General features: G+C 47.3%; 23 non-coding genes across 23 annotated transcripts; all 23 read right to left on the reverse strand.

Moving 5' to 3' along the window:
- Positions 1–763: 763 nt before the first annotated feature.
- On the reverse strand, positions 764–836 carry Trnar-ucg (transfer RNA arginine (anticodon UCG)). Its single transcript has one exon. It is a non-coding gene; the product is annotated as a tRNA-Arg (tRNA).
- A 917-nt stretch (positions 837–1,753) lies between these two features.
- Trnak-cuu (transfer RNA lysine (anticodon CUU)) lies at positions 1,754–1,827 on the reverse strand. The gene has a single exon. It is a non-coding gene; the product is annotated as a tRNA-Lys (tRNA).
- A 451-nt stretch (positions 1,828–2,278) lies between these two features.
- Trnar-ucg (transfer RNA arginine (anticodon UCG)) lies at positions 2,279–2,351 on the reverse strand. Its single transcript has one exon. It is a non-coding gene; the product is annotated as a tRNA-Arg (tRNA).
- Positions 2,352–3,780: 1,429 nt separating this feature from the next.
- Trnar-ucg (transfer RNA arginine (anticodon UCG)) lies at positions 3,781–3,853 on the reverse strand. Its single transcript has one exon. It is a non-coding gene; the product is annotated as a tRNA-Arg (tRNA).
- Positions 3,854–4,785: 932 nt separating this feature from the next.
- On the reverse strand, positions 4,786–4,862 carry Trnak-cuu (transfer RNA lysine (anticodon CUU)). The gene has a single exon. It is a non-coding gene; the product is annotated as a tRNA-Lys (tRNA).
- A 7,255-nt stretch (positions 4,863–12,117) lies between these two features.
- On the reverse strand, positions 12,118–12,190 carry Trnar-ucg (transfer RNA arginine (anticodon UCG)). The gene has a single exon. It is a non-coding gene; the product is annotated as a tRNA-Arg (tRNA).
- Positions 12,191–13,616: 1,426 nt separating this feature from the next.
- Trnar-ucg (transfer RNA arginine (anticodon UCG)) lies at positions 13,617–13,689 on the reverse strand. The gene has a single exon. It is a non-coding gene; the product is annotated as a tRNA-Arg (tRNA).
- Positions 13,690–14,622: 933 nt separating this feature from the next.
- On the reverse strand, positions 14,623–14,695 carry Trnak-cuu (transfer RNA lysine (anticodon CUU)). Its single transcript has one exon. It is a non-coding gene; the product is annotated as a tRNA-Lys (tRNA).
- Positions 14,696–15,146: 451 nt separating this feature from the next.
- On the reverse strand, positions 15,147–15,219 carry Trnar-ucg (transfer RNA arginine (anticodon UCG)). Its single transcript has one exon. It is a non-coding gene; the product is annotated as a tRNA-Arg (tRNA).
- Positions 15,220–16,121: 902 nt separating this feature from the next.
- On the reverse strand, positions 16,122–16,194 carry Trnak-cuu (transfer RNA lysine (anticodon CUU)). Its single transcript has one exon. It is a non-coding gene; the product is annotated as a tRNA-Lys (tRNA).
- Positions 16,195–16,646: 452 nt separating this feature from the next.
- Positions 16,647–16,719, reverse strand: Trnar-ucg (transfer RNA arginine (anticodon UCG)). Its single transcript has one exon. It is a non-coding gene; the product is annotated as a tRNA-Arg (tRNA).
- Positions 16,720–18,143: 1,424 nt separating this feature from the next.
- On the reverse strand, positions 18,144–18,216 carry Trnar-ucg (transfer RNA arginine (anticodon UCG)). Its single transcript has one exon. It is a non-coding gene; the product is annotated as a tRNA-Arg (tRNA).
- A 1,448-nt stretch (positions 18,217–19,664) lies between these two features.
- Trnar-ucg (transfer RNA arginine (anticodon UCG)) lies at positions 19,665–19,737 on the reverse strand. Its single transcript has one exon. It is a non-coding gene; the product is annotated as a tRNA-Arg (tRNA).
- Positions 19,738–20,654: 917 nt separating this feature from the next.
- On the reverse strand, positions 20,655–20,727 carry Trnak-cuu (transfer RNA lysine (anticodon CUU)). Its single transcript has one exon. It is a non-coding gene; the product is annotated as a tRNA-Lys (tRNA).
- Positions 20,728–21,179: 452 nt separating this feature from the next.
- Trnar-ucg (transfer RNA arginine (anticodon UCG)) lies at positions 21,180–21,252 on the reverse strand. Its single transcript has one exon. It is a non-coding gene; the product is annotated as a tRNA-Arg (tRNA).
- Positions 21,253–22,160: 908 nt separating this feature from the next.
- Trnak-cuu (transfer RNA lysine (anticodon CUU)) lies at positions 22,161–22,237 on the reverse strand. The gene has a single exon. It is a non-coding gene; the product is annotated as a tRNA-Lys (tRNA).
- A 448-nt stretch (positions 22,238–22,685) lies between these two features.
- Trnar-ucg (transfer RNA arginine (anticodon UCG)) lies at positions 22,686–22,758 on the reverse strand. The gene has a single exon. It is a non-coding gene; the product is annotated as a tRNA-Arg (tRNA).
- Positions 22,759–23,666: 908 nt separating this feature from the next.
- Positions 23,667–23,743, reverse strand: Trnak-cuu (transfer RNA lysine (anticodon CUU)). The gene has a single exon. It is a non-coding gene; the product is annotated as a tRNA-Lys (tRNA).
- A 448-nt stretch (positions 23,744–24,191) lies between these two features.
- On the reverse strand, positions 24,192–24,264 carry Trnar-ucg (transfer RNA arginine (anticodon UCG)). Its single transcript has one exon. It is a non-coding gene; the product is annotated as a tRNA-Arg (tRNA).
- A 917-nt stretch (positions 24,265–25,181) lies between these two features.
- Trnak-cuu (transfer RNA lysine (anticodon CUU)) lies at positions 25,182–25,258 on the reverse strand. The gene has a single exon. It is a non-coding gene; the product is annotated as a tRNA-Lys (tRNA).
- A 448-nt stretch (positions 25,259–25,706) lies between these two features.
- Trnar-ucg (transfer RNA arginine (anticodon UCG)) lies at positions 25,707–25,779 on the reverse strand. Its single transcript has one exon. It is a non-coding gene; the product is annotated as a tRNA-Arg (tRNA).
- Positions 25,780–26,661: 882 nt separating this feature from the next.
- On the reverse strand, positions 26,662–26,738 carry Trnak-cuu (transfer RNA lysine (anticodon CUU)). Its single transcript has one exon. It is a non-coding gene; the product is annotated as a tRNA-Lys (tRNA).
- Positions 26,739–27,186: 448 nt separating this feature from the next.
- On the reverse strand, positions 27,187–27,259 carry Trnar-ucg (transfer RNA arginine (anticodon UCG)). Its single transcript has one exon. It is a non-coding gene; the product is annotated as a tRNA-Arg (tRNA).
- Positions 27,260–27,515: the final 256 nt, after the last annotated feature.

A 27,515-nucleotide genomic window follows, 5' to 3' on the forward strand; every position in this document is an offset into this window, starting at 1 on the left:
CTATGCCGACCCATTACTGCTTGGCTACACATCTGACACGTAGCCGTGTTCTCTCCAAACAAAACCACCTGCACTTCAGAACATGACTTTCACACATGTCTACGAAATCACCTTCACCTTCAAATACAGTTTTCTTGCGACTGATTGAGACGTAGGCAAATTTTAAAGTTGCTATTTCCATTACATCACGTTAATCAGAAAATCGGTTATTTACATCTGCAGCGGAAAAAATTCCGTTCCGCCCAGCGTAGGGCTCGAACACACGACCCTGCGAATAAGAGTCTCAAGATCTACCGACTGAGCTAGCCGTGCTGCCTCGTTGGATACATACTGGGCAGCAGATCACACAGTACTCGTTTGGGTTGGTTGGTCCCATACAGAATCTCTCCATGCTGCCTAATGTTTTCCTAACGTCACACTCGTCACGTACTTCACTTTTATATCATATTCACTTCTGAGAGGTAAAGGATTTGCATGAAAATCTGCAGAGCTAGCGGCGTCAAAATTAACACACATACTTGATGTGACTCAAAAGTCGAACGAGTTACTTTCCGACGTTGTTTTAGATGTGCAAGTGCCAGTCACACCTCGCGGTGAGGCCACTCTGCCGACCATTTCGCTAGTTAACACCGGTCTTGTTGTGTGTGTTCAAGCTCAAGACCATCTCCATACACAAAATGGTCAACAGCAACATTCAGACGGTTTCGTACTGCTCAATTGCTACATTAAAACGGTATGTTGCTTTTTCAGAAATGGAAAAACACGACCGTGACAGGATTCGAACCTGCAATCTTCGGATCCGAAGTCCGACGCCTTATCCATTAGGCCACACGGTCACATACGACCAAGTATAACTTATATACGACTTATTTCGAAACGCTCACACCCCCTGAGGAACTGTGTTTTCGTTCCACACAGCCCCTGCCCCTTACTCTTTTCCACCCATTCGTTACATTCAACCTCTTACGAGACCGACCAAACATAGACAGGAAAAGAAGACCACACACTTTGCGCATTCGGAATCGATGGCAGGGTGTTCCTCGCCGCATTTGCTACGATGGCCATTTGCTACTTCTGCAGAAGCGGCAGCGGCGGCGACGACGACGACGACGACGACGACGACCGCGAGAGGCTCTGAGATTTGTGAGAAATACATCTATAAAATGTAATTCAGACTGCTTCGTCCAACATTATACCGCACAGCTTTGGCAAATGCTTTATCTGCGCCATTCGCCTTAATCACATCTGAGAGTAATTCTTAATAATACTCCTGTCGCTAATTGTTCCTCATCACAGATACTGTTTGCTATACGGCCACGATGCGCAACTGATTTCCAAAATTCGTCTTCCTCCTGTGAGGATGGAACTCACGACCCCTGGTTTACTAGACCAATGCTCTACCACTGACCTAAACAGGCGCCGCCTAGCGGCACGTTTGCGTACTTCGTCCGTACGGTTGTCTGAATCATCAGACTTCAGCTGACAACACTTCATATTTTCGACTAATATTTGCAGCAATGGCGACCCATTACTGCTTGGCTACACATCTGACACGTAGCCGTGTTCTCTCCAACCAAAACCACTTGCACTTCAGAACATGACTTTCACACATGTCTACAAAATCACCTTCACTTCAAATACAGTTTTCTTGCGACTGATGGAGACGTAGGCAAATTTATAGTTGCTATTTCCATTACATCACGTTAATCAGAAAATCGGTAATTTACATCTGCAGCGGAAAAAAAATCCGTTCCAGCCAGCGTAGGGCTCGAACCCACGACCCTGTGAATAAGAGTCTCATGCTCTACCGACTGAGCTAGCCGTGCTGCCTCGTTGGATACCTGCTGGGCAGCAGATCACACAGTAATCGTTTGGGTTGGGTGGTCCCATACAGAATCTCTCCATGCTCCCTAATGTTTTCCTAACGTCACACTCGTCACGTACTTCACTTTTATTTCATAATCATTTCTGAGAGGTAAAGGAATTGCATGACAATCTGCAGAGCTAGCGGCGTCAAAATTAACACACATACTTGATGTGACTCAAAAGCCGAACGAGTTACTTTCCGACGTTGTTTTAGATGTGCAAGTGCCAGTCAAAACTCGCGGTGAGGGCACTCTGCCGACCATTTCCCTAGTTAACACCGGTCTTGTTGTGTGTGTTTCAGGTTCAAGATCATCTCCAAGTACAAAATGGTCAACAGCAACATTCAGACGGTTTCGTACTGCTCAATTGCTACATTAAACCGGTATGTTTCTTTTTCAGAACTGGAAAAACACCACCGTGACAGGATTCGAACCTGCAATCTTCGGATCCGAAGTCCGATGCCTTATCGATTAGGCCACACGGTCACTGACGACCAAGTATAACTTATATACGACTCATCTCGAAACGCTCACACCCCCTGAGGAATTGTGCTTTCGTTCCACACAGCCGCTGCCCCTTACTCTTTCCCACCCATTCGTTACATTCAACCTCTTACGAGACCGACCAAACATAGACAGGAAAACAATACCACACACTTTGCGCATTCGGAATCGATGGCAGGGTGTCCCTCGCCGCATTTGCTACGATGGCCTTTTGCTACTTCTGCAGAAGCGACGACGACGACGACGACGACGACCGCGAGAGGCTCAGAGATTTGTGAGAAATACATCTATAAAATGTAATTTAGACTGCCTCGTCCCACCTTATGCTATACCGCTTTGGCAAATGCTTTATCTGCGCCATTCGCCTTAATCACATCTGAGAGTAATTCTTAATAATACTCCTGTCGCAAATTGTTCCTCATCACAGATACTGTTTGCTATAAGGCCACGACGCGCAACTGATTTCCAAGATTCGTCTTCCTCCTGTGAGGATGGAACTCACGACCCCTGGTTTACTAGACCAATGCTTTACCACAGAGCGAAACAGGCGCCGCATAGCGGCACTTTTGCGTACTTCGTCCGTATGGTCGTCTGAATCGTCAGACTTCAGCTGACAACACTTCATATTTTCGATTAATATTAGCAGCTATGCCGACCCATTACTGCTTGGCTACACATCTGACACGTAGCCGATATTCTCTCCAACCAAAACCACCTGCACTTCAGAACATGACTTTCACACATGTCTACGAAATCACCTTCACCTTCAAATACAGTTTTCTTGCGACTGATTGAGACGTAGGCAAATTTTAAAGTTGCTATTTCCATTACATCACGTTAATCTGAAAATCGGTAATTTACATCTGCAGCGGAGAAAAATTCCGTTCCGGCCAGCGTAGGGCTCGAACCCACGACCCTGTGAATAAGAGTCTCATGCTCTGACGACTGAGCAAGCCGTGCTGCCTCGTTGGATACCTGTTGGGCATCAGATCACACAGTACTCGTTTGGGTTGGTTGGTCCCATACAGAATCTCTCCATGCTGCCTAATGTTTTCCTAACGTCACACTCGTCACGTACTTCACTTTCATATCATATTCACTTCTGAGAGGTAAAGGAATTGCATGAAAATCTGCAGAGCTAGCGGCGTCAAAATTAACACACATACTTGATGTGACTCAAAAGTCGAACGAGTTACTTTCCGACGTTGTTTTAGATGTGCAAGTGCCAGTCACACCTCGCGGTGAGGCCACTCTGCCGACCATTTCGCTAGTTAACACCGGTCTTGTTGTGTGTGTTCAAGCTCAAGACCATCTCCATACACAAAATGGTCAACAGCAACATTCAGACGGTTTCGTACTGCTCAATTGCTACATTAAAACGGTATGTTGCTTTTTCAGAAATGGAAAAACACGACCGTGACAGGACTCGAACCTGCAATCTTCGGATCCGAAGTCCGACGCCTTATCCATTAGGCCACACGGTCACTGACGACCAAGTGTAACTTATATACGACCCATTTCGAAACGCTCACACCCCCTGAGGAACTGTGTTTTCGTTCCACACAGCCCCTGCCCCTTACTCTTTTCCACCCATTCGTTACATTCAACCTCTTACGAGACCGACCAAACATACACAGGAAAAGAAGACCACACACTTTGCGCATTCGGAATCGATGGCAGGGTGTCCCTCGCCGCATTTGCTACGATGGCCATTTGCTACTTCTGCAGAAGCGGCGGCGGCGGCGGCGGCGGCGGCGGCGACGACGACGATGACGACGACGACGACCGCGAGAGGCTCTGAGATTTGTGAGAAATACATTTATAAAATCTAATTCAGACTGCCTCGTCCAACATTATGCCGCACCGCTTTGGCAAATGCTTTATCTGCGCCATTCGCCTTAATCACATCTGAGAGTAATTCTTAATAATACTCCTGTCGCTAATTGTTCCTCATCACAGATACTGTTTGCTATACGGCCACGATGCGCAACTGATTTCCAAAATTCGTCTTCCTCCTGTGAGGATGGAACTCACGACCCCTGGTTTACTAGACCAATGCTCTACCACTGACCTAAACAGGCGCCGCCTAGCGGCACGTTTGCGTACTTCGTCCGTACGGTTGTCTGAATCATCAGACTTCAGCTGACAACACTTCATATTTTCGACTAATATTTGCAGCAATGGCGACCCATTACTGCTTGGCTACACATCTGACACGTAGCCGTGTTCTCTCCAACCAAAACCACTTGCACTTCAGAACATGACTTTCACACATGTCTACAAAATCACCTTCACTTCAAATACAGTTTTCTTGCGACTGATGGAGACGTAGGCAAATTTATAGTTGCTATTTCCATTACATCACGTTAATCAGAAAATCGGTAATTTACATCTGCAGCGGAAAAAAATTCCGTTCCGGCCAGCGTAGGGCTCGAACCCACGACCCTGTGAATAAGAGTCTCATGCTCTACCGACTGAGCTAGCCGTGCTGCCTCGTTGGATACCTGCTGGGCAGCAGATCACACAGTAATCGTTTGGGTTGGGTGGTCCCATACAGAATCTCTCCATGCTCCCTAATGTTTTCCTAACGTCACACTCGTCACGTACTTCACTTTTATTTCATAATCATTTCTGAGAGGTAAAGGAATTGCATGACAATCTGCAGAGCTAGCGGCGTCAAAATTAACACACATACTTGATGTGACTCAAAAGCCGAACGAGTTACTTTCCGACGTTGTTTTAGATGTGCAAGTGCCAGTCAAAACTCGCGGTGAGGGCACTCTGCCGACCATTTCGCTAGTTAACACCGGTCTTGTTGTGTGTGTTTCAGGTTCAAGATCATCTCCAAGTACAAAATGGTCAACAGCAACATTCAGACGGTTTCGTACTGCTCAATTGCTACATTAAAACGGTATGTTTCTTTTTCAGAACTGGAAAAACACGACCGTGACAGGATTCGAACCTGCAATCTTCGGATCCGAAGTCCGACGCCTTATCCATTTTTTTTTAATCGTTACAATTTTTAATACAATTAAAAAAACAAAATGAAACCGCACCGCATGGTACGTAGAATCTAACGCAGATCGGCCACATGAGAGCATAGCACACTACTGACCTTTTTTTTTTTTTTTTTTTAATGCATCCTCTGCTAAAACAAAAACAAAAGAAAATCATTGTACAATAAATCACAAAATGTAAAGGAAAAGGGATACAGGGATGTTGTTTATATTTATTATATTTATTTATTTTCCACAATCACCCTGTTAAAAGGAACATGTAGATCATGTAGATCATTTCATGGTATAGTATGTGCATTACATATGGAGCGTTGAGAGAAGCGTGAGGTTCATTATCAGCTGTCAAATGTGCACACCGACTGCACCCGGCACATCCCAACTGCGTGGGGGGTCGAGGAAGACTGCCTGAAGATAGTTGGCAAAGGTTTTCCGATAGTGTGACCATCTATGAACCTCATAGTGGGCTTGCTGTAAGAAATACCAAAAGTCGAGTCGCGACTTGGCAGCATCCCCATAGAGGTACGCGATCGTCCAACCTTTGACCCAGATGATCGACTGTGATTTAGTCGCCGGAAAGTAGTCACTCTCCGGATGTAAGAAGGAAGCAGGTGTAATATGTTGCGGGGTCACACGGAGGTAGCAAGCCACCATCTGTCGTCCTAGGAGCCATACGTCCTCCACCGCGATACAAGTTAAGCGGTGATGGTCGTCATCCACTTGGCGACATTTCGGGCACAGTGGAGTGTCCACTAGTCCAATTGCATGGAGTCGTTGGTTGGTGTTGAACTTGCCACAGGTGACAGAGAACCACAGTGCCCGAACGAAGGTAGGAAAGAATTTTTGGTGCACATGTCTCCAAATCTTCGGCCAATGCAACGTGGGGTGTTTCAGTTCAATGACATTACGACTTATCCGTCGTAGCAGCCAAACATAAAAATCCTTCGCGCATGGTGGTCTCGTGCGCGGAAGCTCGTCTCTGATATAACTAAGTTCCACGATAAATGTTGATACATGCGCAAAATGTGGCGTAATGTTGCCCACCGCCACCGGAGGTGTGAGGGACGCTGGAACTAGGAGATCCAGTAGGCGGGATGTAAGGGAATCACGCCCGCTACGCCATTGCTTGTACATCGTGGCTAGAAGGAGCGCCGTCGCTCGGCAGCGAACATTCGTAAGTCCGAGTCCCCCCTTGTCCGTAGGGAGCGTGAGCGTTGCGTATCGCACCTTGAGGGGCGACCCAATCATCACAAAAAAGCCTAGTGCTGATTGAAGTCGATGCCCGAGCGTGAGTGGTAGGGGCAGGATCTGCGAAATATGCACCATTCGAGAAACCACATAAGTGTTCAGATATTCGACTCGCTGCAAAGGATCAAGGCGTCGTAGGAGATGTTGGCGGACCATGGTACGTGTTGTCTGTAAAATACGTCGGTAGTTAACTGCCGCAGTATGTTTCACAGATGAGGTAAAGTCTATGCCGAGATAGCGGAATTGTTGCACATAAGGAAATGGACTGATTTCTTCCGGCGTAAGGCCCTTTCCAACCGGCATTGCTGCCGATTTGTTCATGTTCACTGCACTACCCGCCGTCACACTGTTGTCCAACAACAGTTCAAGAACCGTCTTCACCTCTTCCTCAGAACGAACGAGCAGCAGGAGGTCGTCCGCATAAGCACGACATTTGAAGGTGTAGCCCCGCAGTTCCACCCCAGAAAGAGAATTTGTTAGCCTCCCAATTAATGGTTCCAACGCTATCGCGAACAGCAGCATCGAAGGAGGGCAGCCCTGGCGAATGGAACGTCGAATTTGAATGGGCCCTGCTATACGCCCATTAACGTGTACCAAGGATTGTGCGCTCCCATAAATCCTTCTAATGAGACCAGTAAAACAGTCTGGAAATCCCATTTGTTCCAGTACAGCGTACAGATAGTTGTGGCGCACCTTATCAAAAGCACTGTCAAAATCAACCGCCACCATCGCCGCTTTAAGCCGGCACTCCTCCGCCAGCGCTATTACATCACGGCATTCGCTAGTAGCTGTTTGCACATTCACCGATCCACCCGGTGTCGTCTGTTCTGGGGAGAGAACGCCACGAATTAACATACGACATCGGGACGCTAGCATCCGTGCAAAGATCTTATAGTCTGCATTAAGCAGGGTAATGGGGCAATAATGTGTGATCGTAATTCCTGGCTTCGGTTTATGTACTGGCACCAAGAGGCCTTCCATAAAAGCCGGTGGAATAGGTGCATCGGAATTTAACAACTCGTTGTACATTTCCGTCCATCGCGGTGCCATTTCGTTGCGAAATTCTCGATAAAATTCAGCAGGAAGTCCATCAATGCCTGGGGAGCGATTCAACGCACCCTTTGCGATCGCATCATGTACTTCCTCACAGCTAATAGCTTCCAATAAGGTTCCAGCGTCTTCCACCGTTAGTGTACGGGAGACGTATGTGGCTATACGTGCGAGGTCATCAACACGGGCTGCTTCCTCCCGATAGATGTGTTGGTAATGGTCGACGAATGCAGAGACAATGTCCGCTTGACGCGTCACTCTTCGGTCTTCGCGGGTAATTAACTCCCGTACCAAAACGCGTCGTCGGTGCTTTCGTTCATTCACGACGTGGTGCATGGAAGGAATCTCGTGTCGTATCGTATCGTGACATCTGGCGCGCACCATGGTTCCCTGAAGATGTTTCCGAGCTAAAGCCACTAATTTAGCTTTTATCCTTTTGCGTTCGATCCAGACGTCCGGTCCCGGCGGATCATCGTCCAGTTCGCGCAGCGCTGCAAAATAAAAGTCGGTCGTACGGCGGCGCCATTCGGCCATCTCCCTGCTATATGAGATGAACGTACGGCGAAGCGCCGGTTTAGCACAAGTCAGCCACCAATCAAGCTTCGTCGCATACCTTCCAACCTTTCGCTCGCACATCGTCCATGTCTCAAGGATCCGTTGACGACATTCGGGATCATGTAGATGTTGAATGTTTAATTTCCACGGGGCCTTGCTGTTCCACACCTCTCTACGGGGAAGAAGCACCGTACAGATGTAAGCGCTGTGATCGGAAAATGCCAATGGCCAGCGTTCCGCGTCCTGGACATCATTTGCATGAGCCCGTGAGATATAAATGCGATCTAATCTGCTCGCCGAATGACTGGTCACATAGGTGTATCCCGGTGCATCTCCATGTCGTAATTCCCACGTGTCACTAAGTACAAGGTCGCTGACAACGATTCGCAACTCCTGGCTGATGTTTGCTTGCGGCCATTGGTCTTTCTGGCTGAGAACACAGTTGAAATCTCCACCAATTATTACACATTCATAACGTCCATGGAAAAGTGGTGCAATATCTTCTGCATAAAATCGCGCCCTTTCCCGCCGCCGATTGTTTCCCGACGGTGCATAAAGATTGTTGATGCGTGTCCCAAACGTCGTGAAAGCCATTCCCCGGGCCGACGGAAGGTAACACACGTTTTCCACGGGTAAGCCATCTCGCACGTAAACTGCCACCCCACTCCCATTGTGATCTCCATGTGACGAATAGGATTGGTAGCCTGCGATGTGTGGGAGTGCAGCTATGTGGACTTCCTGCAGCAAAGCAATATCCGCATCAGATGCCCAAATCGTTTCCTTCAGTAGGTGTATTTTGGTTGGTGAACGCACGTCATTTATATTTAATGTCGCAATACGGTTCGCATGGCGTTGAATCCCACTCTGTCGAGGCGCAACAATATCTCCCTGCATCGGCGCTGGGGGCTGAGTTAGAAGACGTTCTCTCGCCCCTCTCTCTTCACCTTCAGCAATTACTAGGCCGTCTTTGTGAGTGCCGGCTGCCTCTGTATGACGTCCGGCGCCTCCTCAATATCGTCATACCACATCTTTGCAGGCAGTGATATATTCGTGTCCATAGCCACAGCATCTGCGTCTGGAGAGCCAACTGGTTGTCGTTCCTCTTCAGCATCACCACGTCCCCCTACCGTCAATGTGACAGACCGCTGCGGGTCTGATCGAACAGTTTCCATTGCCTCATGCTGCTTCGTAGAGGCTGTTGTGTCGTCTTGCTCCACAGGCGCATCGTCGTCGGGGCAAGGGGAGTCATCCCTAGGAGATGTCGTGCGACGACGCCGTTTCCTCCTTTTCGGGGAACGTTGTTTGCGTGATCTTCCTTCCGTGTCCTCAGATTGTAGGGAATCACGGCTGCCCGACAGAAAAGCATCCGTAGGAACTGGAAGTGTTTCGAGTCCCATCGTTGAAGTTGGCGGGAGTTCGGTCGAAACTGATGTTGTCGTCACAGAGTGCGTTCCAGACGGAACAGCATCCGTAGTGGCTGGAACTGCTTCGTGTACTATCGGTGTGCTTGGTAGGAGTTCGGTGTCAACTGGTGTTGTCGCCGTAGATTGTATGCTAGATGGAGCAGCATCCTCTGTCATCCCGACGTCTGCTACAAGGTTTCGGAGAGTGCCATCGGGAACTTCCACCGGGGCTGTGTCCTTTTGGTCATCAGCGGACGCAGTGAGGGCTTTGGCATAGGTGATCGGTAGTACTGTCATCTCTGGCGACGGCTCCCGCACATCTGAAGGCACTTGCGTAATCCGCCGTTGCATACAGTTCGACCTGAGGTGTCCCTCCTGGCCACAGCCAGAACATGTACGTGGTTGCCCATCGTAAATCACCACCGCCCTACAACCACCAATTGTCAGATAGGACGGTACATGCTTCTGAAGATCAATAGTGATCTGTCTCACTCCGTTAAGCACGGGGTACGTGGCGAATTGTGTCCAGCGTTCTGCTGTGTGACCATGTACCGTGCCGTATGGCTTAAGAGCCTCAATAACTTCGTCAGCCGGGAACTCAAATGGCAGCTCAAAAACACGTATTGTCCGTACACCCAGACCAGCATGTTCTACAGTTACCGTGCCGACATTCCCGTCACTATGGCAAAATCGGAGACCTGCTTTTGTCGCCCGTAGAATTCTCTCACACGCCGCGTCATTTACCATCTTAACATACACCGTGGGACTAACGATGGACAGGTGAATTCCGACAATATCGTTTGGCGGTATCTTGACGTCCTCACGTATGAATCGTTCCACTGCTAAAGCCTTTGGTCTTTCGTAGTCTTTACAGAAATTGAATCGTAGTGTAGTTTTTCTGTACTTGTTCGCCATGATCGTTGTTATTAGCCCGCGCGCAGACTAAGTCCACAAGTAAACAAACACTCGCACTCGCCGCACAATCGGAAGTATCGGACCTCCGCTCCGCACGGCCGCTAGCGCCGAACTGTATCCATTAGGCCACACGGTCACTGACGACCAAGTATAACTTATATACGACTCATCTCGAAACGCTCACATCCCCTGAGGAATTGTGCTTTCGTTCCACACAGCCGCTGCCCCTTACTCTTCCCCACCCATTCGTTACATTCAACCTCTTACGAGACCGACCAAACATAGACAGGAAAACAAGACCACACACTTTGCGCATTCGGAATCGATGGCAGGGTGTTCCTCGCCGCATTTGCTACGATGGCCATTTGCTACTTCTGCAGAAGCGGCGGCGGCGACGACGTCGACGACCGCGAGAGGCTCTGAGATTTGTGAGAAATACATCTATAAAATGTAATTCAGACTGCCTCGTCCAACCTTATGCCGCACCGCTTTGGCAAATGCTTTATCTGCGCCATTCGCCTTAATCACATCTGACAGTAATTCTTAATAATACTCCTGTCGCTAATTGTTCCTCATCACAGATACTGTTTGCTATACGGCCACGATGCGCAACTGATTTCCAAAATTCGTCTTCCTCCTGTGAGGATGGAACTCACGACCCCTGGTTTACTAGACCAATGCTCTACCACTGACCTAAACAGGCGCCGCCTAGCGGCACGTTTGCGTACTTCGTCCGTACGGTTGTCTGAATCATCAGACTTCAGCTGACAACACTTCATATTTTCGACTAATATTTGCAGCAATGGCGACCCATTACTGCTTGGCTACACATCTGACACGTAGCCGTGTTCTCTCCAACCAAAACCACTTGCACTTCAGAACATGACTTTCACACGTGTCTACAAAATCACCTTCACTTCAAATACAGTTTTCTTGCGACTGATGGAGACGTAGGCAAATTTATAGTTGCTATTTCCATTACATCACGTTAATCAGAAAATCGGTAATTTACATCTGCAGCGGAAAAAAATTCCGTTCCGGCCAACGTAGGGCTCGAACCCACAACCCTGTGAATAAGAGTCTCATGCCCTACCGACTGAGCTAGCCGTGCTGCCTCGTTGGATACCTGCTGGGCAGCAGATCACACAGTAATCGTTTGGGTTGGGTGGTCCCATACAGAATCTCTCCATGCTTCCTAATGTTTTCCTAACGTCACACTCGTCACGTACTTCACTTTTATTTCATAATCATTTCTGAGAGGTAAAGGAATTGCATGACAATCTGCAGAGCTAGCGGCGTCAAAATTAACACACATACTTGATGTGACTCAAAAGCCGAACGAGTTACTTTCCGACGTTGTTTTAGATGTGCAAGTGCCAGTCAAAACTCGCGGTGAGGGCACTCTGCCGACCATTTCGCTAGTTAACAGCGGTCTTGTTGTGTGTGTTTCAGGTTCAAGACCATCTCCAAGTAGAAAATGGTCAACAGCAACATTCAGACGGTTTCGTACTGCTCAATTGCTACATTAAAACGGTATGTTTCTTTTTCAGAAATGGAAAAACACGACCGTGACAGGATTCGAAACTGCAATCTTCGGATCCGAAGTCCGACGCCTTATCCATTAGGCCACACGGTCACTGACGACCAAGTGTAACTTATATACGACCCATTTCGAAACGCTCACACCCCCTGAGGAACTGTGTTTTCGTTCCACACAGCCCCTGCCCCTTACTCTTTTCCACCCATTCGTTACATTCAACCTCTTACGAGACCGACCAAACATACACAGGAAAAGAAGACCACACACTTTGCGCATTCGGAATCGATGGCAGGGTGTCCCTCGCCGCATTTGCTACGCTGGCCATTTGCTACTTCTGCAGAAGCGGCGGCGGCGCCGACGACGACCGCTAGAGGCTCTGAGATTTGTGAGAAATACATCCATAAAATCTAATTCAGACTGCCTCGTCTCACCTTATGCTAAACCGCTTTGGCAAATGCTTTATCTGCGCCATTCGCCTTAATCACATCTGAGAGTAATTCTTAATAATACGCCTGTCGCTAATTGTTCCTCATCACAGATACTGCTTTCTATACGGCCACGATGCGCAACTGATTTCCAAGATTCGTCTTCCTCCTGTGAGGATGGAACTCACGACCCCTGGTTTACTAGACCAATGCTCTACCACTGAGCTAAACATGCGCCGCCTAGCGGCACTTTTGCGTACTTCGTCCGTACGGTCGTCTGCATCATCAGACTTCAGCTGACAACACTTCATATTTTCGACTAATATTAGCAGCTATGGCTACCCATTACTGCTTGGCTACACATCTGACACGTAGCCGATATTCTCTCCAAACAAAACCACCTGCACTTCAGAACATGACTTTCACACATGTCTACAAAATCACCTTCACCTTCAAATACAGTTTACTTGCGACTGATGGAGACGTAGGCAAATTTTAAAGTTGCTATTTCCATTACATCACGTTAATCAGAAAATCGGTTATTTACATCTGCAGCGGAAAAAATTCCGTTCCGCCCAGCGTAGGGCTCGAACACACGACCCTGTGAATAAGAGTCTCATGATCTACCGACTGAGCTAGCCGTGCTGCCTCGTTGGATACCTGCTGGGCAGCAGATCACACAGTAATCGTTTGGGTTGGGTGGTCCCATACAGAATCTCTCCATGCTTCCTAATGTTTTCCTAACGTCACACTCGTCACGTACTTCACTTTTATTTCATAATCATTTCTGAGAGGTAAAGGAATTGCATGACAATCTGCAGGGCTAGCGGCGTCAAAATTAACACACATACTTGATGTGACTCAAAAGCCGAACGAGTTACTTTCCGACGTTGTTTTAGATGTGCAAGTGCCAGTCACACCTCGCGGTGAGGCCACTCTGCCGTTCATTTCGCTAGTTAACACCTGTCTTGTTGTGTGTGTTTCAAGCTCAAGACCATCTCCAAGCACAAAATGCTCAACGGCAACATTCAGACGGTTTCGTACTGCTCAATTGCTACATTAAAAAGATATGTTTCTTTTTCAGAAATGGAAAAACACGACCGTGACAGGATTCGAACCTGCAATCTTCGGATCCGAAGTCCGACGCCTTATCCATTAGGCCACACGGTCACTGACGACCAAGTATAACTTATATATGACTCATTTCGAAACGCTCACACCCCCTGAGGAATTGTGTTTTCGTTCCACACAGCCGCTGCCCCTTACTCTTCCCCACCCATTCGTTACATTCAACCTCTTACGAGACCGACCAAACATAGACAGGAAAACAAGACCACACACTTGGCGCATTCGGAATCGATGGCAGGGTGTTCCTCGCCGCATTTGCTACGATGGCCATTTGCTACTTCTGCAGAAGCGGCGGCGGCGGCGACGACGACGACGACGACGACGACGACGACGACGACGACGACCGCGAGAGGCTCTGAGATTTGTGAGAAATACATCTATAAAATGTAATTCAGACTGCCTCGTCCAACCTTATGCCGCACCGCTTTGGCAAATGCTTTATCTGCGCCATTCGCCTTAATCACATCTGAGAGTAATTCTTAATAATACTCCTGTCGCTAATTGTTCCTCATCACAGATACTGTTTGCTATACGGCCACGATGCGCAACTGATTTCCAAAATTCGTCTTCCTCCTGTGAGGATGGAACTCACGACCCCTGCTTTACTAGACCAATGCTCTACCACTGACCTAAACAGGCGCCGCCTAGCGGCACTTTTGCGTACTTCGTCCGTACGGTCGTCTGAATCATCAGACTTCAGCTGACAACACTTCATATTTTCGACTAATATTTGCAGCTATTGCGACCCATTACTGCTTGGCTACACATCTGACACGTAGCCGTGTTCTCTCCAACCAAAACCACTTGCACTTCAGAACATGACTTTCACACATGTCTACAAAATCACCTTCACTTCAAATACAGTTTTCTAGCGACTGATGGAGACGTAGGCAAATTTTAAAGTTGCTATTTCCATTACACCACGTTAATCGGAAAATCGGTAATTTACATCTGCAGCGGAAAAAAATTCCGTTCCGCCCAGCGTAGGGCTCGAACCCACGATCCTGTGAATAAGAGTCTCATGCTCTACCGACTGAGCTAGCCGTGCTGCCTCGTTGAATACCTGCTGGGCAGCAGATCACACAGTAATCGTATGGGTTGGGTGGTCCCATACAGAATCTCTCCATGCTTCCTAATGTTTTCCTAACGTCACACTCGTCACGTACTTCACTTTTATTTCATAATCATTTCTGAGAGGTAAAGGAATTGCATGACAATCTGCAGAGCTAGCGGCGTCAAAATTAACACACATACTTGATGTGACTCAAAAGCCGAACGAGTTACTTTCCGACGTTGTTTTAGATGTGCAAGTGCCAGTCACGCCTCGCGGTGAGGCCACTCTGCCGTTCATTTCGCTAGTTAACACCTGTCTTGTTGTGTGTGTTTCAAGCTCAAGACCATCTCCAAGCACAAAATGCTCAACGGCAACATTCAGACGGTTTCGTACTGCTCAATTGCTACATTAAAAAATATGTTTCTATTTCAGAAATGGAAAAACACGACCGTGACAGGATTCGAACCTGCAATCTTCGGATCCGAAGTACGACGCCTTATCCATTAGGCCACACGGTCACTGACGACCAAGTATAACTTATATACGACTCATTTCGAAACGCTCACACCCCCTGAGGAATTGTGTTTTCGTTCCACACAGCCGCTGCCCCTTACTCTTCCCCACCCATTCGTTACATTCAACCTTTTACGAGACCGACCAAACATAGACAGGAAAACAAGACCACACACTTGGCGCATTCGGAATCGATGGCATGGTGTTCCTCGCCGCATTTGCTACGATGGCCATTTGCTACTTCTGCAGAAGCGGCGGCGGCGACGACGACGACGACCGCGAGAGGCTCTGAGATTTGTGAGAAATACATCTATAAATTGTAATTCAGACTGCCTCGTCCAACCTTATGCCGCACTGCTTTGGCAAATGCTTTATCTGCGCCATTCGCCTTAATCACATCTGAGAGTAATTCTTAATAATACTCCTGTCGCTAATTGTTCCTCATCACAGATACTGCTTTCTATACGGCCACGATGCGCAACTGATTTCCAAAATTCGTCTTCCTCCTGTGAGGATGGAACTCACGACCCCTGCTTTACTAGACCAATGCTCTACCACTGACCTAAACAGGCGCCGCCTAGCGGCACTTTTGCGTACTTCGTCCGTACGGTTGTCTGAATCATCAGACTTCAGCTGACAACACTTCATATTTTCGACTAATATTTGCAGCAATGGCGACCCATTACTGCTTGGCTACACATCTGACACGTAGCCGTGTTCTCTCCAACCAAAACCACTTGCACTTCAGAACATGACTTTCACACATGTCTACAAAATCACCTTCACTTCAAATACAGTTTTCTTGCGACTGATGGAGACGTAGGCAAATTTATAGTTGCTATTTCCATTACATCACGTTAATCAGAAAATCGGTAATTTACATCTGCAGCGGAAAAAAATTCCGTTCCGGCCAGCGTAGGGCTCGAACCCACGACCCTGTGAATAAGAGTCTCATGCTCTACCGACTGAGCTAGCCGGGCTGCCTCGGTGGATACCTGATTGGCAGCAGATCACACAGTAATCGTTTGGGTTGGGTGGTCCCATACAGAATCTCTCCATGCTTCCTAATGTTTTCCTAACGTCACACTCGTCACGTACATCACTTTTATTTCATAATCATTTCTGAGAGGTAAAGGAATTGCATGACAATCTGCAGAGCTAGCGGCGTCAAAATTAACACACATACTTGATGTGACTCAAAAGCCGAACGAGTTACTTTCCGACGTTGTTTTAGATGTGCAAGTGCCAGTCACACCTCGCGGTGAGGCCACTCTGCCGTTCATTTCGCTAGTTAACACCTGTCTTGTTGTGTGTGTTTCAAGCTCAAGACCATCTCCAAGCACAAAATGCTCAACGGCAACATTCAGACGGTTTCGTACTGCTCAATTGCTACATTAAAAAGATATGTTTCTATTTCAGAAATGGAAAAACACGACCGTGACAGGATTCGAACCTGCAATCTTCGGATCCGAAGTCCGACGCCTTATCCATTAGGCCACACGGTCACTGACGACCAAGTATAACTTATATACGACTCATTTCGAAACGCTCACACCCCCTGAGGAATTGTGTTTTCGTTCCACACAGCCGCTGCCCCTTACTCTTCCCCACCCATTCGTTACATTCAACCTCTTACGAGACCGACCAAACATAGACAGGAAAACAAGACCACACACTTGGCGCATTCGGAATCGATGGCATGGTGTTCCTCGCCGCATTTGCTACGATGGCCATTTGCTACTTCTGCAGAAGCGGCGGCGGCGACGACGACGAACGCGAGAGGCTCTGAGATTTGTGAGAAATACATCTATAAATTGTAATTCAGACTGCCTCGTCCAACCTTATGCCGCACCGCTTTGGCAAATGCTTTATCTGCGCCATTCGCCTTAATCACATCTGAGAGTAATTCTTAATAATACTCCTGTCGCTAATTGTTCCTCATCACAGATACTGCTTTCTATACGGCCACGATGCGCAACTGATTTCCAAAATTCGTCTTCCTCCTGTGAGGATGGAACTCACGACCCCTGCTTTACTAGACCAATGCTCTACCACTGACCTAAACAGGCGCCGCCTAGCGGCACTTTTGCGTACTTCGTCCGTATGGTTGTCTGAATCATCAGACTTCAGCTGACAACACTTCATATTTTCGACTAATATTTGCAGCAATGGCGACCCATTACTGCTTGGCTACACATCTGACACGTAGCCGTGTTCTCTCCAACCAAAACCACTTGCACTTCAGAACATGACTTTCACACATGTCTACAAAATCACCTTCACTTCAAATACAGTTTTCTTGCGACTGATGGAGACGTAGGCAAATTTATAGTTGCTATTTCCATTACATCACGTTAATCAGAAAATCGGTAATTTACATCTGCAGCGGAAAAAAATTCCGTTCCGGCCAGCGTAGGGCTCGAACCCATGACCCTGTGAATAAGAGTCTCATGCTCTACCGACTGAGATAGCCGTGCTGCCTCGGTGGATACCTGATTGGCAGCAGATCACACAGTAATCTTTTGGATTGGGTGGTCCCATACAGAATCTCTCCATGCTTCCTAATGTTTTCCTAACGTCACACTCGTCACGTACTTCACTTTTATTTCATAATCATTTCTGAGAGGTAAAGGAATTGCATGACAATCTGCAGAGCTAGCGGCGTCAAAATTAACACACATACTTGATGTGACTCAAAAGCCGAACGAGTTACTTTCCGACGTTGTTTTAGATGTGCAAGTGCCAGTCACACCTCGCGGTGAGGCCACTCTGCCGTTCATTTCGCTAGTTAACACCTGTCTTGTTGTGTGTGTTTCAAGCTCAAGACCATCTCCAAGCACAAAATGCTCAACGGCAACATTCAGACGGTTTCGTACTGCTCAATTGCTACATTAAAAAGATATGTTTCTATTTCAGAAATGGAAAAACACGACCGTGACAGCATTCGAACCTGCAATCTTCGGATCCGAAGTCCGACGCCTTATCCATTAGGCCACACGGTCACTGACGACCAAGTATAACTTATATACGACTCATTTCGAAACGCTCACACCCCCTGAGGAATTGTGTTTTCGTTCCACACAGCCGCTGCCCCTTACTCTTCCCCACCCATTCGTTACATTCAACCTCTTACGAGACCGACCAAACATAGACAGGAAAACAAGACCACACACTTGGCGCATTCGGAATCGATGGCAGGGTGTTCCTCGCCGCATTTGCTACGATGGCCATTTGCTACTTCTGCAGAAGCGGCGGCGGCGACGACGAAGACGACGACGACGACGACGACGACGACCGCGAGAGGCTCTGAGATTTGTGAGAAATACATCTATAAATAGTAATTCAGACTGCCTCGTCCAACCTTATGCCGCACCGCTTTGGCAAATGCTTTATCTGCGCCATTCGCCTTAATCACATCTGAGAGTAATTCTTAATAATACTCCTGTCGCTAATTGTTCCTCATCACAGATACTGCTTTCTATACGGCCACGATGCGCAACTGATTTCCAAAATTCGTCTTCCTCCTGTGAGGATGGAACTCACGACCCCTGCTTTACTAGACCAATGCTCTACCACTGACCTAAACAGGCGCCGCCTAGCGGCACTTTTGCGTACTTCGTCCGTACGGTTGTCTGAATCATCAGACTTCAGCTGACAACACTTCATATTTTCGACTAATATTTGCAGCAATGGCGACCCATTACTGCTTGGCTACACATCTGACATGTAGCCGTGTTCTCTCCAACCAAAACCACTTGCACTTCAGAACATGACTTTCACACATGTCTACAAAATCACCTTCACTTCAAATACAGTTTTCTTGCGACTGATGGAGACGTAGGCAAATTTATAGTTGCTATTTCCATTACATCACGTTAATCAGAAAATCGGTAATTTACATCTGCAGCGGAAAAAAATTCCGTTCCGGCCAGCGTAGGGCTCGAACCCACGACCCTGTGAATAAGAGTCTCATGCTCTACCGACTGAGATAGCCGTGCTGCCTCGGTGGATACCTGATTGGCAGCAGATCACACAGTAATCTTTTGGGTTGGGTGGTCCCATACAGAATCTCTCCATGCTTCCTAATGTTTTCCTAACGTCACACTCGTCACGTACTTCACTTTTATTTCATAATCATTTCTGAGAGGTAAAGGAATTGCATGACAATCTGCAGAGCTAGCGGCGTCAAAATTAACACACATACTTGATGTGACTCAAAAGCCGAACGAGTTACTTTCCGACGTTGTTTTAGATGTGCAAGTGCCAGTCACACCTCGCGGTGAGGCCACTCTGCCGTTCATTTCGCTAGTTAACACCTGTCTTGTTGTGTGTGTTTCAAGCTCAAGACCATCTCCAAGCACAAAATGCTCAACGGCAACATTCAGACGGTTTCGTACTGCTCAATTGCTACATTAAAAAGATATGTTTCTATTTCAGAAATGGAGAAACACGACCGTGACAGGATTCGAACCTGCAATCTTCGGATCCGAACTCCGACGCCTTATCCATTAGGCCACACGGTCACTGACGACCAAGTATAACTTATATACGACTCATTTCGAAACGCTCACACCCCCTGAGGAATTGTGTTTTCGTTCCACACAGCCGCTGCCCCTTACTCTACCCCACCCATTCGTTACATTCAACCTCTTACGAGACCGACCAAACATAGACAGGAAAACAAGACCACACACTTGGCGCATTCGGAATCGATGGCAGGGTGTTCCTCGCCGCATTTGCTACGATGGCCATTTGCTACTTCTGCAGAAGCGGCGGCGGCGACGACGAAGACGACGACGACGACGACGACCGCGAGAGGCTCTGAGATTTGTGAGAAATACATCTATAAATTGTAATTCAGACTGCCTCGTCCAACCTTATGCCGCACCGCTTTGGCAAATGCTTTATCTGCGCCATTCGCCTTAATCACATCTGAGAGTAATTCTTAATAATACTCCTGTCGCTAATTGTTCCTCATCACAGATACTGCTTTCTATACGGCCACGATGCGCAACTGATTTCCAAAATTCGTCTTCCTCCTGTGAGGATGGAACTCACGACCCCTGGTTTACTAGACCAATGCTCTACCACTGACCTAAACAGGCGCCGCCTAGCGGCACTTTTGCGTACTTCGTCCGTACGGTTGTCTGAATCATCAGACTTCAGCTGACAACACTTCATATTTTCGACTAATATTTGCAGCAATGGCGACCCATTACTGCTTGGCTACACATCTGACATGTAGCCGTGTTCTCTCCAACCAAAACCACTTGCACTTCAGAACATGACTTTCACACATGTCTACAAAATCACCTTCACTTCAAATACAGTTTTCTTGCGACTGATGGAGACGTAGGCAAATTTATAGTTGCTATTTCCAATACATCACGTTAATCAGAAAATCGGTAATTTACATCTGCAGCGGAAAAAAATTCCGTTCCGCCCAGCGTAGGGCTCGAACCCACGACCCTGTGAATAAGAGTCTCATGCTCTACCGACTGAGCTAGCCGTGCTGCCTCGGTGGATACCTGATTGGCAGCACATCACACAGTAATCGTTTGGGTTGGGTGGTCCCATACAGAATCTCTCCATGCTTCCTAATGTTTTCCTAACGTCACACTCGTCACGTACATCACTTTTATTTCATAATCATTTCTGAGAGGTAAAGGAATTGCATGACAATCTGCAGAGCTAGCGGCGTCAAAATTAACACACATACTTGATGTGACTCAAAAGCCGAACGAGTTACTTTCCGACGTTGTTTTAGATGTGCAAGTGCCAGTCACACCTCGCGGTGAGGCCACTCTGCCGTTCATTTCGCTAGTTAACACCTGTCTTGTTGTGTGTGTTTCAAGCTCAAGACCATCTCCAAGCACAAAATGCTCAACGGCAACATTCAGACGGTTTCGTACTGCTCAATTGCTACATTAAAAAGATATGTTTCTTTTTCAGAAATGGAAAAATACGACCGTGACAGGATTCGAACCTGCAATCTTCGGATCCGAAGTCCGACGCCTTATCCATTAGGCCACACGGTCACTGACGACCAAGTATAACTTATATACGACTCATTTCGAAACGCTCACACCCCCTGAGGAATTGTGTTTTCGTTCCACACAGCCGCTGCCCCTTACTCTTCCCCACCCATTCGTTACATTCAACCTCTTACGAGACCGACCAAACATAGACAGGAAAACAAGACCACACACTTGGCGCATTCCGAATCGATGGCAGGGTGTTCCTCGCCGCATTTGCTACGATGGCCATTTGCTACTTCTGCAGAAGCGGCGGCGGCGACGACGAAGACGACGACGACCGCGAGAGGCTCTGAGATTTGTGAGAAATACATCTATAAATTGTAATTCAGACTGCCTCGTCCAACCTTATGCCGCACCGCTTTGGCAAATGCTTTATCTGCGCCATTCGCCTTAATCACATCTGAGAGTAATTCTTAATAATACTCCTGTCGCTAATTGTTCCTCATCACAGATACTGCTTTCTATACGGCCACGATGCGCAACTGATTTCCAAAATTCGTCTTCCTCCTGTGAGGATGGAACTCACGATCCCTGGTTTACTAGACCAATGCTCTACCACTGACCTAAACAGGCGCCGCCTAGCGGCACTTTTGCGTACTTCGTCCGTACGGTTGTCTGAATCATCAGACTTCAGCTGACAACACTTCATATTTTCGACTAATATTTGCAGCAATGGCGACCCATTACTGCTTGGCTACACATCTGACATGTAGCCGTGTTCTCTCCAACCAAAACCACTTGCACTTCAGAACATGACTTTCACACATGTCTACAAAATCACCTTCACTTCAAATACAGTTTTCTTGCGACTGATGGAGACGTAGGCAAATTTATAGTTGCTATTTCCATTACATCACGTTAATCAGAAAATCGGTAATTTACATCTGCAGCGGAAAAAAATTCCGTTCCGGCCAGCGTAGGGCTCGAACCCACGACCCTGTGAATAAGAGTCTCATGCTCTACCGACTGAGCTAGCCGTGCTGCCTCGGTGGATACCTGATTGGCAGCAGATCACACAGTAATCGTTTGGGTTGGGTGGTCCCATACAGAATCTCTCCATGCTTCCTAATGTTTTCCTAACGTCACACTCGTCACGTACATCACTTTTATTTCATAATCATTTCTGAGAGGTAAAGGAATTGCATGACAATCTGCAGAGCTAGCGGCGTCAAAATTAACACACATACTTGATGTGACTCAAAAGCCGAACGAGTTACTTTCCGACGTTGTTTTAGATGCGCAAGTGCCAGTCACACCTCGCGGTGAGGCCACTCTGCCGTTCATTTCGCTAGTTAACACCTGTCTTGTTGTGTGTGTTTCAAGCTCAAGACCATCTCCAAGCACAAAATGCTCAACGGCAACATTCAGACGGTTTCGTACTGCTCAATTGCTACATTAAAAAGATATGTTTCTTTTTCAGAAATGGAAAAATACGACCGTGACAGGATTCGAACCTGCAATCTTCGGATCCGAAGTCCGACGCCTTATCCATTAGGCCACACGGTCACTGACGACCAAGTATAACTTATATACGACTCATTTCGAAACGCTCACACCCCCTGAGGAATTGTGTTTTCGTTCCACACAGCCGCTGCCCCTTACTCTTCCCCACCCATTCGTTACATTCAACCTCTTACGAGACCGACCAAACATAGACAGGAAAACAAGACCACACACTTGGCGCATTCCGAATCGATGGCAGGGTGTTCCTCGCCGCATTTGCTACGATGGCCATTTGCTACTTCTGCAGAAGCGGCGGCGGCGACGACGAAGACGACGACGACCGCGAGAGGCTCTGAGATTTGTGAGAAATACATCTATAAATTGTAATTCAGACTGCCTCGTCCAACCTTATGCCGCACCGCTTTGGCAAATGCTTTATCTGCGCCATTCGCCTTAATCACATCTGAGAGTAATTCTTAATAATACTCCTGTCGCTAATTGTTCCTCATCACAGATACTGCTTTCTATACGGCCACGATGCGCAACTGATTTCCAAAATTCGTCTTCCTCCTGTGAGGATGGAACTCACGATCCCTGGTTTACTAGACCAATGCTCTACCACTGACCTAAACAGGCGCCGCCTAGCGGCACTTTTGCGTACTTCGTCCGTACGGTTGTCTGAATCATCAGACTTCAGCTGACAACACTTCATATTTTCGACTAATATTTGCAGCAATGGCGACCCATTACTGCTTGGCTACACATCTGACATGTAGCCGTGTTCTCTCCAACCAAAACCACTTGCACTTCAGAACATGACTTTCACACATGTCTACAAAATCACCTTCACTTCAAATACAGTTTTCTTGCGACTGATGGAGACGTAGGCAAATTTATAGTTGCTATTTCCATTACATCACGTTAATCAGAAAATCGGTAATTTACATCTGCAGCGGAAAAAAATTCCGTTCCGGCCAGCGTAGGGCTCGAACCCACGACCCTGTGAATAAGAGTCTCATGCTCTACCGACTGAGCTAGCCGTGCTGCCTCGGTGGATACCTGATTGGCAGCACATCACACAGTAATCGTTTGGGTTGGGTGGTCCCATACAGAATCTCTCCATGCTTCCTAATGTTTTCCTAACGTCACACTCGTCACGTACATCACTTTTATTTCATAATCATTTCTGAGAGGTAAAGGAATTGCATGACAATCTGCAGAGCTAGCGGCGTCAAAATTAACACACATACTTGATGTGACTCAAAAGCCGAACGAGTTACTTTCCGACGTTGTTTTAGATGCGCAAGTGCCAGTCACACCTCGCGGTGAGGCCACTCTGCCGTTCATTTCGCTAGTTAACACCTGTCTTGTTGTGTGTGTTTCAAGCTCAAGACCATCTCCAAGCACAAAATGCTCAACGGCAACATTCAGACGGTTTCGTACTGCTCAATTGCTACATTAAAAAGATATGTTTCTTTTTCAGAAATGGAAAAATACGACCGTGACAGGATTCGAACCTGCAATCTTCGGATCCGAAGTCCGACGCCTTATCCATTAGGCCACACGGTCACTGACGACCAAGTATAACTTATATACGACTCATTTCGAAACGCTCACACCCCCTGAGGAATTGTGTTTTCGTTCCACACAGCCGCTGCCCCTTACTCTTCCCCACCCATTCGTTACATTCAACCTCTTACGAGACCGACCAAACATAGACAGGAAAACAAGACCACACACTTGGCGCATTCGGAATCGATGGCAGGGTGTTCCTCGCCGCATTTGCTACGATGGCCATTTGCTACTTCTGCAGAAGCGGCGGCGGCGGCGACGACGACGACGACGACGACGACGACCGCGAGAGGCTCTGAGATTTGTGAGAAATACATCTATAAAATGTAATTCAGACTTCCTCGTCCAACCTTATGCCGCACCGCTTTGGCAAATGCTTTATCTGCGCCATTCGCCTTAATCACATCTGAGAGTAATTCTTAATAATACTCCTGTCGCTAATTGTTCCTCATCACAGATACTGCTTTCTATACGGCCACGATGCGCAACTGATTTCCAAAATTCGTCTTCCTCCTGTGAGGATGGAACTCACGACCCCTGGTTTACTAGACCAATGCTCTACCACTGACCTAAACAGGCGCCGCCTAGCGGCACTTTTGCGTACTTCGTCCGTACGGTTGTCTGAATCATCAGACTTCAGCTGACAACACTTCATATTTTCGACTAATATTTGCAGCAATGGCGACCCATTACTGCTTGGCTACACATCTGACACGTAGCCGTGTTCTCTCCAACCAAAACCACTTGCACTTCAGAACATGACTTTCACACATGTCTACAAAATCACCTTCACTTCAAATACAGTTTTCTTGCGACTGATGGAGACGTAGGCAAATTTATAGTTGCTATTTCCATTACATCACGTTAATCAGAAAATCGGTAATTTACATCTGCAGCGGAAAAAAATTCCGTTCCGGCCAGCGTAGGGCTCGAACCCACGACCCTGTGAATAAGAGTCTCATGCTCTACCGACTGAGCTAGCCGTGCTGCCTCGGTGGATACCTGATTGGCAGCAGATCACACAGTAATCGTTTGGGTTGGGTGGTCCCATACAGAATCTCTCCATGCTTCCTAATGTTTTCCTAACGTCACACTCGTCACGTACTTCACTTTTATTTCATAATCATTTCTGAGAGGTAAAGGAATTGCATGACAATCTGCAGAGCTAGCGGCGTCAAAATTAACACACATACTTGATGTGACTCAAAAGCCGAACGAGTTACTTTCCGACGTTGTTTTAGATGTGCAAGTGCCAGTCAAAACTCGCGGTGAGGGCACTCTGCCGACCATTTCGCTAGTTAACACCGGTCTTGTTGTGTGTGTTTCAGATTCAAGACCATCTCCAAGTACAAAATGGTCAACAGCAACATTCAGACGGTTTCGTACTGCTCAATTGCTACATTAAAACGGTATGTTTCTTTTTCAGAAATGGAAAAACACGACCGTGACAGGATTCGAACCTGCAATCTTCGGATCCGAAGTCCGACGCCTTATCCATTAGGCCACACGGTCACTGACGACCAAGTGTAACTTATATACGACCCATTTCGAAACGCTCACACCCCCTGAGGAACTGTGTTTTCGTTCCACACAGCCCCTGCCCCTTACTCTTTTCCACCCATTCGTTACATTCAACCTCTTACGAGACCGACCAAACATACACAGGAAAAGAAGACCACACACTTTGCGCATTCGGAATCGATGGCCATTTGCTACTTCTGCAGAAGCGGCGGCGGTGGCGGTGACGACGACGACGACGACGACCGCGAGAGGCTCTGAGATTTGTGAGAAATACATCTATAAAATGTAATTCAGACTGCCTCGTCTCACCTTATGCTCTACCGCTTTGGCAAATGCTTTATCTGCGCCATTCGCCTTAATCACATCTGAGAGTAATTCTTAATAATACGCCTGTCGCTAATTGTTCCTCATCACAGATACTGCTTTCTATACGGAAACGACGCGCAACTGATTTCCAAGATTCGTCTTCCTCCTGTGAGGATGGAACTCACGACCCCTGGTTTACTAGACCAATGCTCTACCACTGAGCTAAACAGGCGCCGCCTAGCGGCACTTTTGCGTACTTCGTCCGTACGGTCGTCTGAATCATCAGACTTCAGCTGACAACACTTCATATTTTCGACTAATATTTGCAGCTATGGCGACCCATTACTGCTTGGCTACACATCTGACACGTAGCCGTGTTCTCTCCAACCAAAACCACTTGCGCTTCAGAATATGACTTTCACACATGTCTACAAAATCACCTTCACTTCAAATACAGTTTTCTTGCGACTGATGGAGACGTAGGCAAATTTATAGTTGCTATTTCCATTACATCACGTTAATCAGAAAATCGGTAATTTACATCTGCAGCGGAAAAAAATTCCGTTGCGGCCAGCGTAGGGCTCGAACCCACGACCCTGTGAATAAGAGTCTCATGCTCTACCGACTGAGCTAGCCGTGCTGCCTCGTTGGATACCTGCTGGGCAGCAGATCACACAGTAATCGTTTGGGTTGGGTGGTCCCATACAGAATCTCTCCATGCTTCCTAATGTTTTCCTAACGTCACACTCGTCACGTACTTCACTTTTATTTCATAATCATTTCTGAGAGGTAAAGGAATTGCATGACAATCTGCAGAGCTAGCGGCGTCAAAATTAACACACATACTTGATGTGACTCAAAAGCCGAACGAGTTACTTTCCGACGTTGTTTTAGATGTGCAAGTGCCAGTCACACCTCGCGGTGAGGCCACTCTGCCGTTCATTTCGCTAGTTAACACCTGTCTTGTTGTGTGTGTTTCAAGCTCAAGACCATCTCCAAGCACAAAATGGTCAACAGCAACATTCAGACGGTTTCGTACTGCTCAATTGCTACATTAAAAAGATATGTTTCTTTTTCAGAAATGGAAAAACACGACCGTGAGAGGATTCGAACCTGCAATCTTCGGATCCGAAGTCCGACGCCTTATCCATTAGGCCACACGGTCACTGACGACCAAGTATAACTTATATACGACTCATTTCGAAACGCTCACACCCCCCTGAGGAATTGTGTTTTCGTTCCACACAGCCGCTGCCCCTTACTCTTCCCCACCCATTCGTTACATTCAACCTCTTACGAGACCGACCAAACATAGACAGGAAAACAAGACCACACACTTGGCGCATTCGGAATCGATGGCAGGGTGTTCCTCGCCGCATTTGCTACGATGGCCATTTGCTACTTCTGCAGAAGCGGCGGCG

This window comes from Schistocerca gregaria, unplaced genomic scaffold (assembly GCF_023897955.1).
Source record: "Schistocerca gregaria isolate iqSchGreg1 unplaced genomic scaffold, iqSchGreg1.2 ptg000180l, whole genome shotgun sequence".
Taxonomy (NCBI): Eukaryota; Metazoa; Arthropoda; class Insecta; order Orthoptera; family Acrididae; genus Schistocerca; species Schistocerca gregaria.